The 24,253-nt window shown below is 39.8% G+C and overlaps 1 long non-coding RNA gene across 1 annotated transcript in view; it reads right to left on the bottom strand.

The window, feature by feature from the left end:
- Positions 1 to 2,269: 2,269 nt before the first annotated feature.
- The window catches only part of LOC109144331, a 32,932-nt gene continuing 10,948 nt past the window's right edge, over positions 2,270 to 24,253 (bottom strand). The window contains exons 8-13 of the long non-coding RNA XR_005602693.1: positions 22,697 to 22,790; positions 21,739 to 22,422; positions 17,548 to 17,667; positions 14,569 to 16,492; positions 12,963 to 13,043; positions 2,270 to 6,898 (exon numbers count right to left, since the gene is read on the bottom strand). This is a non-coding gene — a long non-coding RNA (uncharacterized LOC109144331). The remainder of the gene's footprint in view (positions 6,899 to 12,962; positions 13,044 to 14,568; positions 16,493 to 17,547; positions 17,668 to 21,738; positions 22,423 to 22,696; positions 22,791 to 24,253) is intronic.

The raw sequence follows: 24,253 nt of genomic DNA on the forward strand, positions 1-24,253 counted from the left end.
TCACAGAAATCTCAGATTTTTACATTTATCAAAAAAAAGCCAAATCTCAGTCTTAACATGTTCAGTGAAAAGCAAAATAATTGTTTGGCCAACATTTTTTTCCTGGAGTTGTATAAGCACTTATTCATACACAGAACTGCTACACCACGACCAAAGGAAATAATTCTTTTAAATCTTTACAAGAAAAATTCTTTAAATATATATGGCTTGCAAAACAAGCAGCAAGATGATGTTTTATTAAATGGATTCCTTTTCAGTGGTTAAATTTTTGGAGCTCAGATGGTCGAAATAACTGATTTTCAATGACAGCATATATCTTTCTTGTGTCTGATTAGCTGTTGCCATTATTTATGGCTTTGTGCATGTGATAGAAACATAGAGAAGACAACATGAATCTTTCTGCCTCTGCTGACAGGCCAGCTAATCCATTACTAAGTCTCCTCCATTCTTATTCCACTTACCTGTAAACCAATAGTGTCAGCGCTGAATTATATTTGATATTGAAACTATTGATGAATTGCAAAGGTTAAAATTAAAGTGTGATTTATGTTGTGATTGGTAGCACGGTGCTAGAGCACCAAGTTATCTGTGCAAAATTATAACCATAAATACACTTCAGGCTCTGCCTTAGAACCTCTGCCAAACAGCTCCACTCTTCTTCTGTTTCCTTCTCTGTCCCCCTTTCCTCTCTCTGAGGCTGGAGCAAAAGAAATGCAAATAGTTTTGCTGATAAAGATCATAAACTGCCTGGTTTTGATGATTTTCTGAACAAAAGGATGTTGCTCTATTTCCCTGGGGACTCATCTGAAATACTGCTGCAATCAATGGGAAAAATATTGAGTGCTACAACATGTACTCAGCTTCTCGTTTGACAACAGTTTATAAAATTCCAGGTATAATTCACTGCAGTTCAGTAGTGCTGGACATCTTTACTATGGCAAAAAATACTTAGCAAATGAAAGAATTATTTCCTCAAACTGGAATAAAAAGTGTCCATAAGCCTCTGCTCCCTTTGTGTAGGCATCCATTTCTCAGAGGGTATATTTAACAAAAGTGAATGGTGCGTTTTCTATATACACAATCTGTACTTTACAAGGAAACATTCCTAAAATATCTTTCTCAGAAGAAGGTTGGAAATCATTATCCTACCCATATCTCCATTTCCTGTATCCTTTTTCACTTCAGGTGCAGCACCAACAATGCAGGACTCTCAATATCACTAAAAACAGGCTCATCCTGCAGATCTGCACCACGAGAAGAAAGGTTAATAAATTCCCTTTCCTCAGCAGATCTCCCACTCCAAGTTGCACAGCAAAAAGGAGCTTAAAATTCACTTTTTTGGGTGTATCTTCAGCCAATTTGTCCATGGCATGATGTTAGAGAGCTGCCAGTCCTCGGTGTGCAGATTGCAACTGCAGGAAAAAAGAGTCAGAAAAAGGCAAAGCTACCAACTTCTGGGAAGAGCAAGACCAAATACATTCATCCTTTCTTTGCCAAATACAGAATTATAGAATCATAGGATGCCTTGGCTTGGAAGGATCTTCAAAGGCCACGTAGTTCCAACTCCCCTGTTACAGGCAGGGACGCCTTCCACTATCCCAGCTTGATCCAAGCCTCGTCCAACCAGGCCTTGGGCACTTCCAGGGATGGGACATCCACAAGATTCCTGTTCCTGTGCCTCACTTTCACTGTAAAGCCATTTACCCCTGTCCTGTCACTACCTAGCACAAAAACATGTGCTAATTAAAGCCTGAGCAGAGAGCACAGACTGAACATTGTGAGAAAACAGCAAAACCCCACGAATCTCTTACCCTGGATGACAAAGGTGCATCGAAGAGTTTCATTGGGAAGTCTTTGTAGATTTAGAATGACCCAAAATCCCAGGCTGAATTCCTGAATCTGCTGCTAAAGAACTCTCTTCATAAGCTAATCCCTATGATGCTGAAAGTCACTTCTGTAGTGAGAAGCACAGGATGCGACACGCGTAGCACCAGGTGTGACTTGGACAGGCGGGGACAGCAGAATTTCTGTAGCTCTAAATCAAATCTTAAAGAAATATCTCTCCTGATATTCCCATGCTTTCATCTTGTTGAAATTTATGCTTGGCTTTCCTGCAGTAATTTAGTGCTTTTTTTAATAAGGAAGCAGCCTCTACTGGAGAGCAACCCAAAGGGAGAGATTTGTTAGCGCAGCCCTGATTTAATTGGTTACACGGAGGTTTTGCACTTCTACAGGTGGTGGGGGAAAAGTAGAAACAATGACAAATGAATAAATTCAAACTGCACAAGGAGTATTTATTTCTCTGTTTACAGTTTCCAGTCACAGAAGATGTTGTATCTATTGATCCTGACATTCTGTGTGCCAAGGATGAGTTATTTCGTACACTGCTCCCCAAGCACTGGTCCACACCTTCCTGACAGAAAAAAATAATTTATCCCTTTAAAAGTGTTGCCTGGTCATCTTTTGAGGTTTAAAGGCCAGTTGATCTACTGCTCTGAGTTCTCATTAAAGGGACTGGATGGCTCTTTGTTAGACACCAGGAAAAGGGGAATATACAGCAATGTATCTGCCTGTCTTGGTATCTGTCTCAGTTCAACAGAAAAAAAATCCCCACAGCCAAAAGATGTGTCCAGAAGAAAGAAAGTGTCTTGGGATAAAATTAATTCCCTTACAGTTAAGCACAACTGCCAAAATTTGTGAGATTTACAGATATCTGCAATTTTTTTTAACCCAAACTAGATTATCTACATTTACATGAAGAAAAAAAAAGTGTGGCTTTGACCTTCATAAACATTACCAGGATCTTTGCCTCATTTTACCCTAGGAAGAAGATTCAGGTTTTGGATAAACTCATAAATCTAAACTCCATGTATATGTTGGAGCAAGAACTATGCACAGCTGAGAGAAACAAATGGTATTTTGCACAAAGAAGGAAATGGACAAAGTTTCCTTCCATTTGTTTTTAGAATAGTTCATTTAGGTTATGAAACAGCACAACAGTGCTGGGCCATCTTTTCAGAGCAAGCCCTTAGTGTACCAAAAATGGTGGAAGTTTATAGTGAATTTAAATGAGTGAAAATTTTCTCACTTAGTCCAACGAAGGCTGTTCCCTGAATTGCACAAATGACCATGATGTAGCTGGAACATTACAAATATGGAGTTCCTAATATGGAAGCCCAGGGAAATGACACAGTAAGTGACACACAATTTATAAAGTAAACAGTAGGGCTTTTTCCCCTAAGTTGTTTCTTTAACTGCATTGATTAGCAATTCATCATCCTATTTAAAATTCAATATTAACAAAATTGTAATGGATCAGCCTGACTCTGAAATCAATTCCATAGTCATAGCCATGCCCTATTATGAAGTAATGGCAATGCTAATTTTATTCTGCCAAATGTAAATTGAGTGATTTATCACACCATTATACACTTACCCCGCTCCTTCAATTGGTTTCAAAATAAAAGGAGGCAAAAAAAGAAAGCTCAGGGTTACAAGTTCCCATTTTTAAATTAAGCAGCACTGAGTTTAGCCAGTCAGTCCATATAAAATGCAACAGAGAATTTTAAGAAAGGAGTAGGAACCTGATCCTGCAAGTCATTCTGACTTCAGCCTCCCTAATTGCCTCTGAGCATGGCTGGGTTTTACGTCAAGTGAGAACCCAGCCCTCAATCTCTGTTACATCTCAGGAGGAGATTTAATAAATATAGTGCAGGACTGAGAAACAGAAAAGATTCTATTCCATCCCTGATTCAAGACTCGCTTGCTGGCAAGGGGCTCAGGTGTTTGCTTTACGGTAAAAGAACATCCCATGAAGGCATTTCAGGAATTTTTGGAGATTTAATTAAGAAAACTTTCAAAGCAGCCACGGTTCTGTAAGTAAAGCAGGGGTGTTCACAGAGGTTGCCATTAACAGTTTTGCAGACCAATGTCCTCTCAGCAGCCCAACAGCCCAAGTTTAACCGACTGGAGCTGAGTTAGGAAACCCAAAACATCAACAAAATGGAGCCTGATGGAAACCAAGGGGTTTTTTGCCAAAGTAAGGGCAGGAAAACACCATGGCCAGAGCAGGCAGGGAATGATTTAATGATCCAAGGCCAGCTGGATCCATGGTGCAAATCAGGTCCTGCCATGCTGAACCACTCTGTGCTCCACTGCTTCTCAAAGCTGCCAGTCATAAACCCTTTACACAGCACAGATTCCCACTGCCTGGAATATCAGGAAGACTCCTCTGGCTGTGAGCAGCCAGCTGGGGCAGGCACTGCCACCACCCACCTGCCACCGATGTGATTCCACCCACACAACAACCCCCAAATAAAGTGCTTGGCCTGAGTTAACTTCTAGAAAAAAACCCAAAATATTCTGTTTACAAAGCACAAAAATGCCCCAAGTTTCAGCCACCCCTAATTGCTGTTGTGAATAATCTTTTCCAGGCCTTTTTCATATTCTCTAAATCAGTCTCTTACCCCAACTTTTTGCATATCAAATTTGCTGTGAACAGAAGAAACTAATAATATTACAGCTGCTAAAGGAGCTGGGATGTCTGAAAAAGTCCAGCCATTAATGTTTTGTGTTATTGAGCTTTTAAGGGGTTTGACTGCTGGCATTATGCAAAGTACACTCATTTCAGTCATTGCTTTTGTGGCTGCCACATTTTCACAAGGACGTGCTACAGGGCCTGGGGCATCTCTAAATAATGATAAAAAAGTCGAAATAAGAGTTATTTGCCTTATAATTATGTAAGAATAACTCTCAGCCAACCTCAAATGATAACATATATTAAACTTAAATAAGAGCCTGGGTTCTTGGCAGAAGCCTCGGGGATTGATGTGATGCTGTGACAAATAAGCAGAAGGGCAATTGTTAAAAAAGCGACAAGAACGACTAATTTGGTTATAATGTTGGCCCTGTGTAACCTCATGTTTGTTTCACCTTTTTTTTCCCTAATTATTCCTGGTAGAAGGAAATGACTGAACCAAGTTTCAAGACCGGGACAATTTTTGAACTCCCTCAGAAAAAGCCCGATTTTGACATCTTTGAACCACAACCAAGTGCACGGGATGGCAAACAGTGAGTAGGTATTCCTAGAAAACTTTTGAAAGTGAATATATCCAGCAAATTTGCAAGACTTTTGTTGAAGACTGGAACATTTTTTCATTTCAGTAACCTGAAAATAAGAGGGATGAGAATGAAATAGAATCTAACCTTGAAAAACACAAGAAACGGCAGCAAAAAGGAAAAAAAAGGATGAGTGCAAGAATCCAAGCTAAGGTAGTAACAACAATAAAACAAAAGGGAGAGGAAGAGAAAGAGGAGGAGGAGGAAGAGGAAGAGGATGGATTCTGTGTTCTATTTAAACACACAGCCTGCGTTTATCCTTGAGATCTTCCATAAGTCTGCTTTCTAGGCAATCTATTTTAAAAAAAAGAAGAGCCATGGATTTTCCTAGAATTCCTGTGCATCAGCACCGGGTCAGAAAGAGGTGACGTGCATGGATGGGGACATTGACCCTCTGCTCTGCAGGACAGACATACCCTGAGGGTCTCCTTGCCCTCCTCCCCTCCTCAGCTATTCCAGTCTCTTTGAAGAGGACTGACCTTCCTGGCGCTTTCGGGAGATGGGAAACCTCTGCACCCTCTGGCTGTGCTCTCTGGGTATCACCCTCGTGCTGGAGAGCTAATTTAGCTTTAAAAGCCCTGAACTCCTTTTGATCTGCCAACAGCAAATGCAACGAGGCGGCAGGAGACAACCTGGGCAGGAGATGAGAACGTTTCCCACGAAGCTGACTCTGGTTTGTGATACCTCTGGAATTCAGAGCTCGTCAGGCAGGGAACAGTAATTTCTCAGACGAAAGCTTCTGTCTGCACAGTGCCCTGGGGGCAGAGGGGCAGCTGTCCCCTGGGGCAAAGGGGAGTGTGGCTGGTGCTCCCACGCAGGCAGTTCATGCTCTAAGTCACTTCCTTTGTCACTGGTGGCTTTGGGAGTGACACTTTAAGTGCTCAGCCATTTGTCTCATACTTGCAAATAATGCAGTCAAACGCTCCAAGGTGCTTTATGCAAAAGCTGTGGAGTTGTTTGCAATTAAAGAGCCCATTTATACCCATATTCCTCTGGTTTGACCCTGCCTGAAAATGGCTTCATCAAAAAAAAGAAGGAAAAAAAGCTGTTAACTGCAAGCATTCTGGGAAGCAGGATGGAAATATCAAGTTATCATCAACCTTAGCTGGTTTGATGCTGCACAGACCTGCAGTCCCAAAGTGTGGCACAAGATCAACAAAACATTTGTGGGATGAATTTCTTGCTCACTGGTGGAGTGAATCTAAATCTTTACATAATACCTGGAGTTTTGTCAATGATTTTCACAGCTGTGGACCAGGTCTGAGCCACTCATTTCCCTTTTATCCCATCCCGATTGTGCAAAAAGTGTTCTGAATTGCTGAACTGTTTAAAAATGGTGCCTTTCTGCCAGGCAAAGTGGACAGGACTCGATTGTAGCAGGAGAGACTTGCTGTTGATCATCTTCTTTTCTTCTAACAACATTTCAGATGGCAAAATTCAGTGTGAGTAAAATGGATTAACTGAAGCAGGTTTGCAATTGAGGCAAAAGCATGTCAGAAAAACAGACTTTTTTGCCAAAAACCTCTAATTTCACTGAAGCAAAGGGCGAAGCTGAAGTTCCTGTACATTCAGATCACCTTTTGCAGGGCTAACATTAGTGTTCTGTGTGTCTGATAAAATCCTTCCAAAGCTGTAAAAGAGTAGCTAGCCCTTAACAACTTCCAGTGATGCTTCTACAGAGGTTGGAGTCAATCATCACAGGGCTTGGAATTTAGAAATTTATGTGCCATAAACACCCAAGGATCACAAACCTCAGCCAGGAATGCCAGCGCTCCCTTATCTGAAATTAGAAAAAAAATAGAAAAATAGAAGGAAAGAGAATGAATTGTGAAGCAGAGATGGTAACCAACCAGCCAGCACTGAAGGGATTAACAAAAAAAGGAGAAGAGGGGTGTGAAGGGGAAAACCCCAAAGAGAGTCACTGCCCTGCCAGCTGTCCCTAAGCTGGGGGATCTGAGTGATAACTCAAGTCACAATAACCCCAGGAACAATTTTTTGGGGGAGGAAACCCAAAACACAGTGCTCTGGGGAAGGAAAAACCACAGTGCTCTAAGAGCATGAAGTAGATCGTAGAATTCAAGGGCTCTGCAGGCTGAGCACGGTCTCTGGCACTGCTGAATCCAGCAGGATGTGAACATGGATTTTCCCTGATGTTAAAGGGCAGGTAGAGCTCAGTGACCCCATCCATGGAGACTGTCCTGCAGCCCATGGGAATGTGGGAAATACTGGATCTGCTGTCAGCAGCCATGCACGGGATGCCAGCAGTCCTGCCTGGAGAATGTTCTTCTCTTTTGCCTTTTTTCTACTCACCAATATTCAGTAGAACTCTTTTGTTCTTTTCTTTTTCCCCCAAGGGAAAATACCCTAAATATCATGTAGTGCACCTGTTTTCCTGCTCCAGCAAATATTCATCCATCCCCTACCATTTCAAATGCTGGCAATAAGGCATCACATTTATTTCCTACAAGGGATTAGCTCCTTATAAACCCACACTGCTGCTGCACTAACGGGGAACAACTAAAGGTACAAGTGCTGCATTAATACTTTACCATCAACAAGCTTTGATCCTCCGTGGCTGCAGCTCACCAAAGCCAATTAATTCCTGCTGAATCCCTGCCTGTGGGCTAAAAACACCTAAGCACAAGTTTAATGTACTCTGACTGCTTCCCCTGGGAGGGTACCTGCAGACGGAAGTCTGTTTTAAACTAAAGCATCTCCTGAGAGCAGAGCAGGCAGAAGGCCCTGGTTTCCCTCTAGGCTATTTAGCCAAAGATTTTTTTGGCACCCAGATGGGTTTTCTGTCAGAGATGAAGCTCATGCTGACACTGTTGTACCACTAGACGCTTGCATTTTATTCAGGCATGGTGGAATTATACACAGCTGCTTCTGGACTGCAGTGCAGGCACACAAATCTGCTCATGAGCTCGGGAAAATTTGGCTGAATATTTGTCCCAGCATACCTGAAAAGCTTGGTGACCTGCAGGGAAAGCTGTGAGAACACCACATGCAGTGCACATTTCTGCTTCTCAGTCTTGCACAGATTTTGTACCCTTCCCAGGGTGCTGTGATTCACATTTAGCCATTAATTCCCTGGAACTGGGCTGGCAAGCAGGCACACTCCATTTATATTTAATCCACCAACTCCTGAATGTTGATGTGTGCCAGTGAATCAAACGTAAATGCAAAGCAATATGTAATCTGTGAGAGCTAAGGAAAATTATCAAGTGACATACATTACCATGTGAAATAACTAAATCAAACACGATTCCTTCCAAATGAACAGAGATGAGCACTCTGCACTGAATTTAAAAGGTCCAGCAAGCCAACAAAGGCTCTGTTAATGAATCAGGAGCCTTGTCCGAGGGGATATTGAAATAACCCAGCTCAGCAGCCCAGGGTTTCTTTCATTTGTTTCATTCATTACTTTGTTTACCAACACTAAAACCCTCTGCCCTGCGAGTTGGCCATGAAGAAATCAGAGACTGATTAATGGAGAAAACGAAGGGAAACCGGTCCCTCTGATTAACTGGAAGATAAACAGAATTCTTCTTTGTTAACCAACTTCCTTGAGTTAAAATGAGACTCAGAAATCCTGACCAGCACTGCTCTTGTATTAAACATCCCCATCTTGAAGCTGGCATCTAATTCAGAGGCAGACTTCTTCAAAGGTTATTCATGTGTTATTTTTACAGCTTTTTATTAGTGGTTGCAGCAACTTGCTGGAGAGGGAAGCTAAAAAAACATAACCCAGGCACCCTAAAGGCTGTGAAAAGAGAATTAATAAAAATGTAATATGCACTTCAAAAAGGCCACAGTCTCACACATTCTGGGGTGGGTTTGTGCAGGGATGGAGCCAGGGGTGCTGCAGGTCACAGGGCAAGGCAGGAGATCTGATTGTGCACATCCTCCACATCCCAAATTGCCTGAGCTCAAATTATGAGTGGTTTGTCCTTCATTTTAAAAAATTAAATTACTGTTCACAAGAATATCTGAGTTTTGAGACTGCCTCAGAAATTAGTTTCACAGGCTGTGAAAATGCTGCAGAAAACAAAGTTCTGACCCTTTTTGGCTTTTCCAGCCAGCTGAACATGCTGAGATTTGGGCTCTTCTATCCCGATGTAACTTGAGAAGTGCATTTTGCACAAAGCCTTTAGCACTACAAGATTAAATGTGAGATAAAGGCCCATAATGCACCCATTGCCTTTTTATTGAGTGCTTGCAGTTGCAGCACAATCCTATATAATAAAACTTGTGCCTGTTTTTATTCTCTCTTTTTTTTTCCAAATGGCATGACAACTGGAATCATTCCATAACTGCACAAGCCCCAAAATGCCTTCTTGATCTCAATTTAGGATTCCTGGAAGGCTTAAAGGGATATTCAGCTGGTCTGTGGCCATTATAACTCCACTAAAACAGCAGAGCTGCACTGAATATTTGAAGACTGAAGCATCAAGATCTTCACTAAATTATCATTAATAAACTGATGGAAAAGCAGTGAAATTGTCACTAATGCAATTCATGTATGTCTTAGAACCTCCTTCCCTCAAATCTGTGAGAGTTATGGACATTAGATCCAAATTCAAACATATTTACAATTTTGCGACAGTAAATCTTTTTCTCCATCTTTACCCCTCGTTATTTCCACCTGAAATGAACTTGTGCTGGTAGAACCGAAGGATAACCAGAAACAGACTAATAAATACTTTATAAATCTGATTATAAGGTATTGATTTGGAAATTCTGGAATAGTCTCTCTTAAAATGACTGTGCTGCTAAGAGGGATAACTCAGAGGACTGAGAGGGATCCTCTCCTGAAGAGCTGAAAATGATGCACTAAAATCCGCCTATGGGAGGAAGACATGTTCAGTAGAGATAAAATCAGGCAAAAAAGAGAATTTGTGCTCCTTCCCACACTCCAGACGACCAATTTTACTCATGGGGAAGCCAGCAGACTCTTTCAGCACCAATTTGTGGAGTAAAACCTACAAACCTGCAGACTCTCAAGAGCAGCGAGGATGTCACTGAGGGGTAAAAGTTACATTCAGGTGTTTTCAAAACTTTCTGAAGTATAGGACACAGGTGTTTTTGAATATGCCAACTGGGAAAATCTATATGATTAGACTGTAATTTTAAGAATATTGCTCTGCCTGTCTGCTGTAATTAGGGGCTTCTCTGAGAAACTCATCTCCTCTGTATCAGCAAAGAGCTCCTTAATAATTACTGATTTATAAGACATCGTATTTGTGCTCAATAATGCTAATTTTATGGATTCCTGAACAGCTTCTTGAGTTATGTCATTATTTAATGTCAGAGGAGTGGGGAGTTCAAATAAACCAGCTGCATGCTTTCTCTCCTTTGCATTCTGCCTCCAAAGGAGGATACAAAAAAAAAAAAAATCAAGAAAGTCAGCATAACTCACATCATCAGGATGGATTTACCAATCACACAGAACTGAATTATACCTCTTATTAACCAACAAATTCAATATTTAATATAAAGGCGACCTAAAGGAGATCATTACTTCTGCAATATGAGCAGAAGATTGTAGCATGCAAAGGTACAAACTGTCAGAAAAACAATGTTTTGTCGAAAGCCTTTTATGAATCGTCCTCTGTATGGAGTAAATTCCACCTCCCTGATTTACTTTGACACATGAAGGGGTTGCAAATGATTCAATTAATTCAAAAATTATTTTCATGGAAAAGATATGTGTTCCTCTGCCACTTAACTAGTCATGAAGTCAGTGTGATGGAACATTTGAACCCAGGAAAACTTCTGCTGGAAGGATCCAAACAGGATCAAACCTTAAGAGTTTTGTTCAAGTGGTACTTTCAGCATCTCACTTTGCAGCCAGATCTTGCAAAAAGTGTTGGGATTTGGGCAAAAATTCCACTTGCACACCAAGAAACCTGCCAGGTTTTAAAGGTAGATTATTTTACCCCGTGAAAATCAGTACAGAATTAACCACTTTTCCTTCTCTCTGTGAGTTTCTCTTTGCTTCCCTCAGCACAGTTCCCTCTCCCTGCTTGTTATGTTCCAGGTGTGCCCATGACCCTACTCCCTGCTTTGCTGTCAGGGCTGAGTGAGTGCTTGGGTCATGTTCCAACCTCTGCTGCTCTGTGGCTTTTTCTTCTCTGGGTTTCCTCTTTTCCTTTAAATCAAGTGGGATTCAATGTCATTGAACAATAAGGAATTTTTCAGTTCCCATATACGTCACATATACATATCACATATATATATCACATACATATATCACATACATATATCACATGTATACATCATATATAGATATCACATGTATATACCACAGATATATATCACATGTATATATCACATATAGATATCACATGTATATATCACGTGTATATCACATATATATATCACATGTATACATCACATACAGATATCACAATGTGTATATCACGTATATATCATATGTATATATCACATGTATATATCACATATATATCACATGTATATATCACATATATATCACATATATATCACATGTATCTATCACATGTATCTATCACACGTATATATCACATGTATATATCACATGTATATATCATGTGTATATATCACGTCTATATCATATGTATATATCACATGTATGTATCACATGTATAAATCACATATATATCACGTGTATATCACATATATATATCACATATAGATATCACATGTATATATCACATGTCTATATCACATGTCTATATCACATACATATGTCACATATATATCACATGTCTATATCACATGTATACATGTTCTTTCTGAGGTGATACTGACACTGCAGATGCTCTAGAAGGCAGATCTTTAAAGGATCTGCACTGAAGCTCTTCTCCAGCATGGATTTGGGAATCACTGAATCATTTAGGGTGGAAAAGCCCTCCCAGCCCATCCAGTCCAAGCTGTGCCTGATCCCCGCCTTGTCCCCAGCCCAGAGCACCGAGTGCCACCTCCAGCCCTTCCTTGGACACCTCCAGGCACGGGCACTCCAAACCTCCCTGGGCAGCCCCTGCCAAGGCCTGAGCACCCTTTCCATGGGGAAATTTCCTGCTGCTGTCCACCCTGAGCCTCCCCTGGCCCAGCCTGAGGCCGTTCCCTCTCCTCCTGTCCCTGTTCCCTGCGAGCAGAGCCCGACCCCCCCGGCTGTCCCCTCCTGTCAGGGAGTTTTAGAGAGTGAAAACGTTCCCCTGATTCTCCTTTTCTCCAGACCAGAGCTACCAGGCTCACTGGTTCACTTGTTAAACACCTCCTTTTTTTGTGGGAATCTAAAGTTCTGTCCGCATTTAAGTACGAAATTTGCCATTGTGAGAACAGAATTGCAAGAAATTTCTCCTGGCTGAATTATAAATGGAGTCAAACCCTGCAATCTCTATTCAAAAACACTATCAGTGACACTATCACCTTAGTGACTCCCTGATTTGACCCCATCCCTCTTTACCTCAGATTTCACCTGAAATTCCACCTGAAAACATAACTTGGAGTGTAGTAGGAGCTCACAACCATCTATTTGTGCAAAACAGGGATGAGATTTATCCCATGCTGCCATTTCTGCAGAAACTCCTGCCATAAGCAGGTTGCAGGATTAAAACCCCTTCCAGTTTGCAAAGCTTCTCCCTTAAAACCACATTTTCAGCAGTAAATGTGCTCTGATCTCAGCTTAACACACAGAAGCTGTTCTGGAATCAAACTTTCCCTTGTTATTATTACACATTTTTAGGTGTAAAGATGACAAAGCCTCCCCAGGCTACCTTGAACCTCCCCTTCTGCCCTCTGATGCCCCGGGCTGATGTTAGAAAGAGCAAATAGATTGCAACGGAGTGGGATGAACTCACACATTTGGTTTGTTGTTATCTCCAGGCCAGCACAGCTCAGTGTAATTCACCCAATTCTGTAATTTCTGCCCAAGAAACTCCCTGCAATGAGATTACAGGAGAACTGAAGGTCACTTCTGAACTGTGTCATCCAAAGGAAATTCAATGTATACTTGCACTATATTTATCTCCAGTGAATGTCGTGCAACAAATAGGATAAAGCAGAGGTGTGCAGTGGGCAGAGAGATAAAATTGAGAGTGAAGTGTTGGCTTGGGAGGGTTCATGGCAGGGAAAATCTCACCAGGCTATTGTATAAAGGATATTTCTTGAGATTCTAAACTGGTGAACAAGCTGAAGTTTAATGGAAAGGATTAGGCATTAGGCAGATCTGGGATGCTGGGGCTCAGTAAAGTCACCTGAACTCTTCATTTTTTTTAATAGTCAGTTGTGTTTAAAGTAGATTTTTTTTGTTAGAAAATGAATTGTTGCACATAAACACGTGGGACAAAACTTAGCAAGCAAAAAGAGCTTCCAACCCTACACAAAAGTTACAGGACACTTACTAGAGGCAATGATCTTTTAACTGAGGGCTCCATGTCAACCTTCCAGGCAGGCAGAGGGTTTAGTGTCCATTGGAGGAAGCAGAGAATTCCAAATACCTCAGCAAATGTCTGCTAAAATCAGGTTTTACCTGGAAATGTGCACTAAATGTGAAATAGCAATGGATTTTCTGTGTAATCAAATTGTGCTCCTATTAATACTTCTCATGAAACACATTTTACATCGAATCCCATTAGCTCTCCTTTTTTGCAGTTAATTTTTCCACATAACTCTTCTCCTCCTGTTGCAGAAAAAGCAGGGAACTATCACTGAGTTACAAATTCCATTTTTGTTTCCATCAGCTCATTATATAAATTATTCAGAACTGTTTTATAAAGTGGGGACTTCAGCTTTCTTTACAGAAAGAAGGAGAAAAGACAGTCCTAAAATGAAACAAAAAAAAGTAAAAACCCCCCATACATTTGATGCAACTTTAATTATCCTTTCCATTAAACTGCAGCCTGTTCACCAGTTTACGATCTCAAGAAATACTCTTTATACAATAGCTGTTACTCAGAATATTTTATACACTTACCACAATTACCATTCCAAGCCTTCTAACTCTCTCTCCCCAAAAGGAAAGAGGAAAGAAAACAACAAAGGAGCAATTCCCAAGGCACAATATTTCTTGTGGGCTTGAACTCTCAATTTGCATATTCATCTCCAACAATCAACATCTTCTGCCACCTCCACAGTTATCTTTGACAGCAAAACTTCCTCTGCAAGCCAGAAGCCACCACCTTGCACATTGCCAAATGAGGGATTTTAATCAAGGAATTCCAACCGGTGACATATTTCTTAATTATAAAATATTTCCAGTTCCTGTTTTGAAAATAATCAAAGGAGATTTCTAGTGTTTCCATCAAAACCCACACGCTCCTGAGGGCACAGGGAATGTCATATCAAGCACCAGGAAGAGTTTGGGAGCACTTTAACTTTTCTATCAATGTTCATTTGCCATAGCAAAATTCAAACACTGTGTTAGCAGCCAGCGGTCGTTTGGCAATCCAGGAAAAATTAATTCACCTTTTTTAGATGGAGATCTGCACCATGACAATAAGAATCACAGGTTTTCCTTTTCTTGATTTATTTAAATCAAGCATCTACCAGTTGCTGAAAGGAAACAGGAATAAAAAGGAAGTTGTGATTAATTAGAAAGTCCTTTTGGACTGTTCAAGATCAGAGAGGCTTTGGGGTTTTCCTACTGGGATTACACCAAAGTTTAGTTGTGTTCACAGTCATTGATCTTGATTTTGGGGTCCAGCAGAGAATGACACAGAGATTGAATCTTCCTGCCTTGCCCTGGAGAAGGGGAAGCTGGAAACTTGTTGTAAAGTCACCATAAAGCAGCAAATTCGACAATTCTCAGAAGTTTAGTTAAGAGAGGAAATAGTAGAGCAATATCAGGGTGGTTTGTTCCAAGAAAACAAATGTCAACAGGAAACTACCAGACAAGAGTCTACCAGAAAGACAAATCCTGGAATAAATGCCTGGAACAGGGAAAGATGAGACACACAGGGAAAGATGAGGGAAGACGTTTAAAGGTAAAACAACAGATAAGATGTATCTGAAGGTCTTTCCTAACTCCATTTCTTGTTGTTTAGTGTAAATTCTACTTTTCAACTATAATTCAACAACACAGGAAGTGTTGTCCACTGTGAGACACAAACCTTGAAGATTAAACTCATTTAACTTCAGTGTAATTACTCACGTAAGGATCAGGTTTGTGCAGAGGGGTCTCCAGATCGGTGCAAGTGTCTGGGGAGCCAGGCAGAGGCTGAAATTCTGGGGCAAAAAAGGGGGCAAAGCAAGAGCTGGAAAAGGAGCGTGACAAGGGTGAAACTTTGGAAGTTAAGAAGTCAGTAAACACCCAGCACACATCAACAGAGTCATCCACATCAGAAGAAAATGTTCTGCCTTCTGAAGATGAGAATGGGAAGTCATCATTTTCATCTGGAACATCAAACAACAAACTGATTTTCTTTAGATAAAACCATGTTAACAGCTGGATTATTAATTATGAAGCAGATGTCAGCTGACAGCACATGTCAATAGTGTATTTAGAGAGGATTCCACTGATTGAAAACTAAATGTTTTATCTCCCCAAATAAAAGACACATAAAACAGATTCTAACAGTGTTGCAGGGGAATGAAGCAAGTTTAAAACTCTGTATCTAGAAGTGGGTTTTTATAAGCTCTCATATTAAACTGCTCATAGATACCAGTACAATATTAATAATGGAAACATGCCTGAATCCTTTCAGTCAACATCACTCACTGCTTCGTGGGAATATGATAAAAGCTGTCAACAGAATTATATAAAGGAGTCAGGATTAGTGGTGTCTTTTTGTAAGCTGATAGCAAAGTTCCTACTGAACAAAGTTTTTTCATTTTATTTTCTGTCCATACTTGCTCAACTTTTCAGTAGCATAACAATGGGTGAACATCCAAATTATAATTTTCTCTTTGGTCCTTCCTCCAATAAACATGTTACAGCTTGGTTATTGTTTTCTTAAATATCCTTTTGCTTTGTTTTGCATTTATTGATTTGTTTTTAGGGGATGAATTGTGCTGTTCAGCAAGGCTCAGAGGCTGAAATATTTTATAGCTGTTATTCATTACTCTGAATTTCAATAATCTGCAGCACCTCCTTGTCCTTTAAAATATTGGCAGCATTCTGTGACTTTTATTAAAATATCTGTGATGCTTCTTTTTAATTTGTCAGACAAGGGATGGCACAGGTGGTAACGCAGAATAGGAGGATTCATCTGAAACAGAAATAACCTCCAAGGATATTACCCTGCTGTCTGTGTTTATTCAAATCCTACTGACTTTTGTGAGAACTCTGAGTGCCAGTCCAGGTTCTTTTCACCTCTCCAGCAGGCAAACAATGATTTTCATCTGCTCTGATAAATTCCCATCATTTTATTCCCAACTCGCTCAGGGATATCTGGAAGAAGTGAAAACACCCACTCAGTTAAAACCTGACTTAATAAATCAGAACATCCCAAATAACCTTGGAAGTTGAAACAGTGCCTATTCCTGTTCCCTCCACCAACCCCAACCCAGAGCTGAACAGATACCAGCCAAAGATGGGAACATCTCAGACAGGCCACAGCAGCCTGACCTAAAACAATAATTACTTGTTTGGAAAGCTGAAAAGCCAGCAGAAAGGCAGATTTTTCAGGTACATAAACATGTTCAGATTGACTTGGAAGCATTTGAAGCTGGGACAGAGGAGTCATCATCGGAGTACAAATAAATTAGAGTTCTCAGAATTCATATAAAAGCTCATCTCATCTTGCAGCCTGACAAAAACTGATCAAATCAAATAATTTTACTCAAGGAATAGCAACTGGAGGACAGCTGTCATCTCAATTAAAGGAACTCCTGTTGCCAGTCATGCCACATCACTCCTCTCTCGACCCCAATCCATCCACTTATGCAGTTATGAGTTAGAGACACTCCTTTAAGGTAATTCTGTCTTCTAACCCCATCTCTGCCTTCTGGGAATTTAGTTTTGTCCCATCAAACTCTGTTTCTTGTCTAACCAGCATGTCAGATAACCACCAGCCAAAACCTGGCAATCTTTGAGGAGCCCACAACAATTTGACCCTTTTTATATCTTCTTAATATACATTTGATCTTTACTTTTTTTTTTTCTTTAATATAGGAATGAAAATAAATTTCATAAAGGTGCAAAATGAAAGGACATCTTGAGAATTTGAAAAGTTTATCATGTAATAGAGGAATTCTAATAAAGGATTTGCCATGATAATAAATAAAATCCCATTTGGTTACACAGCTCTTCTGAAATTATTCGGTCCTTTGTTCACTTTGGTAAATAAATTTTTAGTACCATAAAAATCATAGAATATCCTGAGGGGGAAGATACCCACAAGGGTTATTAAAGTCCAAAATTCTTTGTTATCATCAAGAATATGAATATCAGCATTATTCTGAGTGTGGTGGGATACACAATATTTGCAGCATATTTAATCCTACCTGGTTTAGCTCTACATCCTTAAATGAACACATCACAATTTTTGCCAGAGAAAGGTGTGATAGCCTTCCTTGTTAGACTCTTTCCCAAGGATTTCCTCTGGAATGTGGGAACTGTGAAATCTGTTGAAAGGAAAAAGGAAAATATGAAAAAAACTCCTCATTGGGATGATTTAAAACCTTCTCTTCACAAGATGTGTCTGGAACACAGAGATAATGAAGCCACACATCCTGATGAAACATCACAGAAGAGTCAAACATTTTATTGAACGTGAGGAGAGAAATGTGAGATGTTACAGTTTAAAACTCTCCCATATTGCAATTTGTAAGTCTTTACGGCCAAGATTCATGCAAGCCAATTGCTACAATAATCACTTAATTCCTGGCTCCACAGAAATTAACTCCACAATCCAATGGCAGAGAGCAGAATCATTTTAATATTCTTGCAGTTATAGGATAGAGTGTCTTATTTAGATACAGATGCACTTTGAGCTACCTGCTCTTTCAAAATTGGGCTGGAAATTATAATAATTATACTGCACATTACTATTTTTCAACAGTTGGATGTTCTATCCTTATACAGAGATAAAGATATGTTCCAGACAGGGAAATCAACACATCAGAAGTGCATAAAACATAGGATCTCCTTCCAGTTAGGCAGCTAATAAAAGTAGCTTAATAATCCTTTGGAAGAAAAAATATCCTGATAGTTTCTAAAGTTCAAGTTCAAGACTTCATTTATGTACAATATTCTAACCAGGAATAGAAAAGGAAGGGATGTATCCTAGATAAAAATAGAAAGGGATAGGCACAGTCACTGTTTTTTACCTGGTATGCTATGCTAAGACAGAATAGCAAGAACAAAAAAGTTTGATTTTGATTAAAATTTGATTATCTGGTAATTTCTTCAAAAAATGCATTAAAGTTTCTCTCCTCTTTGAAAAAAATTCAAATACTGAGGAGCAGTTTTTAATACCGGACACCATTGTACAATCTCCATAGGAAACATCGTAATATTAAAGGAATTCTGGAGTATTTATTCTGGAGATCATCCTGGATGAGGATAGATTTCCTTTTACTTCCATCACACTTTTAATCTCAATTCTGTCAGACAAGAGGTACCAGCTGTCATCAGCCCTGAAATGACCAACCTCATTTTCAAACACACTGGAAGGTAAAGACGGAGGGCTTTGTAAAAGAGGTGATGTATAAAGAGACTTCAAGAAAGGAAACCATGGTGACTGAAACACAATAAAGAGATATAAAAAAAAAAGCCAGATAAATAGAAACCACTGAATATTTCCAAAATCTGCTCAGCCCAATCAGAAATGGCTCTTCCCTCACCCAAACCAGCTGCATGATTCAGCCTACGAGAAAACAGAGGCACGAAGGAGCTCGAATAACAACCACTCCTCTTTTGTTCTGCAGGCTCTTTTCAATTCCTCTCCTTAAGTGATCAAATCATGCAGAAGATGCTCCCAGTCAGATCTGTGCTGTTAGCTGGGACCTGCACTAACATTTCAGCTGCTGGCTTGATAAGTACTGCGTGTTCTGCCACCTGCACATTTGACCTTTTGCAACCAAACTAGGCCAGGTTTTAAGCTCAGTAATTTAAGGGTGACATCTTGGACAAGTTCGAGGTGACGTTTGTTGTGAGGCTCTTCCCTTTGAAGATTCATGTGCATAAATTAGGCTTTGTAATTTCTAGCCCCTCAATCAAAAAGCAATTTGTTTTCACGAAGTTGAAATGGATGAGATTTAACTCATTAGGATTTCGACTGATCCTGGTGGCATGTTATGGAACATGAGGGCTCAAGGAAGGGACCTCGATTTTCTGGCCTTAGTCATGACAATAAATTGTGGAACAGAGCTGGTAAAGGTACCAGACTTTTATCTCAAGAGTGTTTTACAAATACAGCAGATCCCTTAGACTGTTTACTAAAATCATAAGAACAATTTACTTTAGTGCCAAACCTACCAGAGCCCCAGCTCTAAATCTGTAGAATTTCTGGTTTGATCAATTTTTGGGAATTTCTTCTCAACATCCATTTAATAATTACAGCCACCTCCTCCTACTGTTCTGTAGCATCCTATTTTTATCACTTGCTTCCCAAGATATTCTTTGCTAGATCCATATAGTTTCTTCTTTTTCCTGTTTACGCTGTTACTTTTTAAAGCATTCCTTGATTTCAGGAATGTGTTTCTTCCCTGTTACTGTTCAACAGCTCCAACATTCGCTGATGTTTCACAGCATTTTCCTTATTCTGCTGCTCTGGGCTATTTTCCTGTAGCACAAGTCTCACACTTAAGAAAAAGAAAGTCTTTTTGATTTCAGGCAGGATCAGAGGAAGTGTCCCTCACAGTCCTTAACTGATCATCAGAGCAAAATATTTTGGGATAAAGGTTTCTCTCCAAATAAAAACACTCTAGAATTTCTTGTTGGCTGCATCTCTTCAGAGGCTTTACTGAATTTGTTACAGGTTTGCATTTTGTATTTTCACAAAAAACCAACAGTTTCTGTACCACCATCTTCTGTAAGATCAGTGATCAAGGGTTTGAAATTTGGCTGTTAAACAAAATATGGAAAAGCCTGGCTTGAGACAGAAAGGAAAAAATAAAGATAAAACATCTGATTGCTCTAAAAATTCATTGTTCAGCTCTGTTTACAATGCCTGAGTCAGGTGTTATCAGAATGCTGCTTGTGCCATCTATTTCCAGTGTGTTCAATAGGAAGTCCAGGAGAGTGGGAGTGACATTTGAGCTTTTAATCTCAAAACCCTCAGAAGTTCTTTAAAACTTGACAAATGAGGTTATTACAAAGCAACTTTAATATCAAGCAAGGTTTTCCTCACATTCTTTTTCTCGACACGGTAAGGTTTTTAAACATACCTAAGTTTTTCCAGTCATACAGATGTGAAATGAATTGGGTTTAGAGATATTTTGTGTATTTTTCAACTCTCCATGAGTCCTTGAAGAGTATTTTCCTAAGGAAAAAAAGCTCCAAGAAAAAGCTGTTCAGATGCTAAGTCATCTACTGAAGTTTAAGGAAATAAAAGAAATCATCCTACTGAATGTTTCCTTCAGCTGAAGTAACCTTCATTTTGGAAAGAAAAAGGTTAAACATTGACATACAGGATACTTTTTGGAAGCAAATTAGAAGAACTGGAAAACCACACAAAACAAATCATGGGGGTTTTTAGGGCAGAGAAGTTTTCTGGATCTGTACAGGGTAAAACACATCCTTGTAATGTCAAACTTCCTGTTCCATCCCAGTGGGAATTAGCATTTCATATAGAGATCACGGCCAAGTTAAAGGAGACCCTGAATCCCTACTTGGAGTTTTCTCTCCGAACTGTTTCATGCCCCACAAAGCTTTGACTTCAGGAGGATTCCCTGGGTTTGATTTTTAGCAGGTTTCCAGGCCACACTTCCCTGCTGAGATGCAGGAAAGCTGGTGGTGTCTTGTTTGCTTGGCTCAGTAGAAACCTCCCTGGCAAGGGAGACGTGGGTAAGGAGCTCACAAATCTCCACCATCAACTCCCCGACTAACAGAGGAAGTGTCATTGTTATGGAAAAGAGGAATAAATCACCCTCCTGCTGAGAACGCAGCATTTGCATGGTTTGCCATTTCCATTTGAGTCAGTGTGGTTAAACTCCCCGGTAGGATGGTCAGGGAGTTTTGTCAGGAGCTGCTTTATCTGCCAAAGTCAAAGTCATTATCAACTCTGAAGTCTGTTGCTGCTTGTTGCACCAAGGATTCTATTTCAGATTCCTGACTGAATCCAAACCCTTAGTTAAAAAAAAAAAACAAAGTGCTCTTGTCTACTCTGGAAAAAATATTCCTTAACTTTTGGAGGACATGCTCTCAAATGGTTGCAATATCAAATAATCCTGGCATAACACATCTGCTTTCCAAAGGATGCCCTGAGTGATCAGATACAAATTATCTGGAGGGATTATTTTGTGAACTGACTTGCCTGAGCTTTTAAAGCAGATGAACTTTTCATACAGGTGTAGTGACTCCGAATTTAACACATTTTAACAATCTTATTTTACCATCAGATTGGCAAAGACATCTTGGGCTTCTCCTGGATTCTACAAGAAACAGATTCAGGAACCTGCGAGACAAAATTAGGAATAACAGAGCACAAACACCCTGTTTTCACTCAGGATTTGGAAACTTTGATACTTTACCTTCTCCAGTGTCTCAAATTATTCAGTAGAACAGACTTTGTTGTTCAGCAAACCAGATGGGTCACTCCAATTGCACCCTGGGGATTGGTAGAAGGCAAAGAGCTTTGGCTGATCAAACATGTATTTACACATGACCTGGTACATAGGTTTTACTTATGATAAGTGCAAACTTTTTCCTATGAATTCACCTTGCCCTTAAAATTCAGAAAGATTTCTTTTTCTACTAGGATAATAAAACGGTGTTATCATAGTTTTAATAAAATTACTTTCTGCCATGGTGAGCAATGAAAAAAGGAACCAGAACCTGTGATGATCAGGTAGATTTTCCTGACATCCTGGTGGGAGTGCACAAAGCCTCCAAACCAGGTTTCTATTTAAAGATAACATTTTTCACCATGGCCAAGCACTGCCAAGTAAATTTTGCAAAATACCCAGGAAATAAAGTGGCACAAGTGGAAAGGCTACGAGGCTCCATAAATCTGGGAGCAGGAAGTGGCTGAAAGGTTTTTTCCTTTATATATTTCCTTGGCACCAATTATTGACCACCATTAGGGATAAAATGCTGGAGAACTCGTGCCTTTGGTGTGCCCCAGCCCACAGAGCACACAAATAAGGGTAATGTCCACACTGGGGTGAGGCTGAAGGCAGGAGGAGATGGAGATTCTTCTCTTTTATGGCTTTTCACTGTGGAGAGAAGAAAAATGAAATTACTCTTACGAAGGAAATGAGGAAGAATCCTCACAGCACAATGAAACCACAGTGTCTGATTATCTTAAATGAATTGCAGCATGGGAAATTCCATCAAAGCCCTGTATTAGGAATTTTTTAAATATTGCAATTTGCTGCAAATTAATTTCTCCAGTGGCTGCCAAAATCATCCAAACCCATCTAACAGTGCTACAGTTGTAAGAAACTATTTGGAAAAATGTTTTGCTGACGTTAGCTTGTTAACACTCACCAAATCTGATCTGTCAAATTCAAGCTGTTCCAAATACTGGAACAAAGAGATGAGAGAAGAAAGTTATCACAAGATGGAGAAGAGAAACTCAAACCTGGTAAATAATCAAAGAAAGAAAAGTGACTAAAAGTGTGACGTTCTATATTTGTGTTTTTCCTTTTGAGGGATTAGGGCTAAAGGATGAAAATGGTGTGATTTATACCTTATAAAAGGGAAAGAATTTCTCTTTGCTTTATTTAGACAATAAAACCAATAGAAACCAGGAGAGCAATTGATGTCACCAAAAGTTTTTGTCTAGAAAAAGTTGAAAAGGAAGGAGGAGGACTGGCAGGAAACTTTGTTCTTTGAGTTTATGCTCTTTTTAACCAAAGTAGGTTTGCTGATCTTTGTGTGGTTATTTCTGGTGCTGTGAAGTGATTTAAATATGATGGCATTTCTCATCTTTGCAACAGGGGAGGATTCATTTGACAGGTTCAGGACTGGATGTAGATGGATGTATAGGAACTAGACCTATTTTTGTCATAATTCAGAGTATTTGAAGACCCAATTCAGTAGCCCGGAGGTGGTTTAGTGACATTTAAAATCCAATTATCCTCCTAATCCATTGCTCTCATATTTCTGATCAACCTCTACCTTTGTCTTGTCTTTAGCATATATTCAGTCCTAGAAATCCAAGGGTTAATTGACTTCCTTTAATTTGAGTGCACATAACATATATATATTTATTTTGCTTCATCTAGTGCATTACTTCTCATTCAGTTTAATTCACAACTTGAAAATTAGTACTTACTACTTTTATTTACTGTTAACATTGCCAATAAATAATAAATGTTGCTACAGAGTAGAAGTTGTGGCTGCTTTCCACATAGATCACCTTTTTAACTAAAAACAAAGTCTTTGATCTTCCAATGATATTACAGAGTTGTCACTGAGCTTTTCTAGGCGAGGGCTCTCTGGTTTTCCAAAGAAAAAAATTAAATTCTGGATGAAAGTCACTAAAATTTAAAATGAATTGAGAATGCTGCCGTGTTTTCAGCTCTTGACACTAATGATGGCTTTTAAGCAATTGTGCTCCTCACTTAACACCGGGATATTGTGCAAGTCTGTAAGATATTTCATTCCTCCTTAGTTATACTGCAAATGTTTCCTAGCAACATGGTACTGGGAAGCTCCAAATAAAAGATTAAACCTTCCTGGGATCACAGAAATGCTCTCCCAGTGTCTTCCCATCCATGTTCCACAGGCAAAGCAGCAAATTCCGACCTTGATCTTCCCAACCTTGTCCTGTGACCGGGCAGTTTGGAAGATTTTTGTGCAGACCATTGGATGCAACTGATGGATATTTGGGATGGAACTCCCACAGCCACACAGGATTTGTCTGTAAACTCTCAGCACTGGCTGATCCTCCACTCTGGGCTGGAGTCTCTGTTCCACTGGGTTCATTCTTGGATTTTCCTGGGTGATGGTGGCAGGATTTCAGCACTGCACTTGTACATACTAAATGGATCTGCAGTGTTTGCCATGGTGTCTCTACAGCTGGTTACTCCCTGTCTGCCT

This window comes from Corvus cornix, chromosome 9, assembly GCF_000738735.6.
Source record: "Corvus cornix cornix isolate S_Up_H32 chromosome 9, ASM73873v5, whole genome shotgun sequence".
NCBI lineage: Eukaryota > Metazoa > Chordata > Aves > Passeriformes > Corvidae > Corvus > Corvus cornix.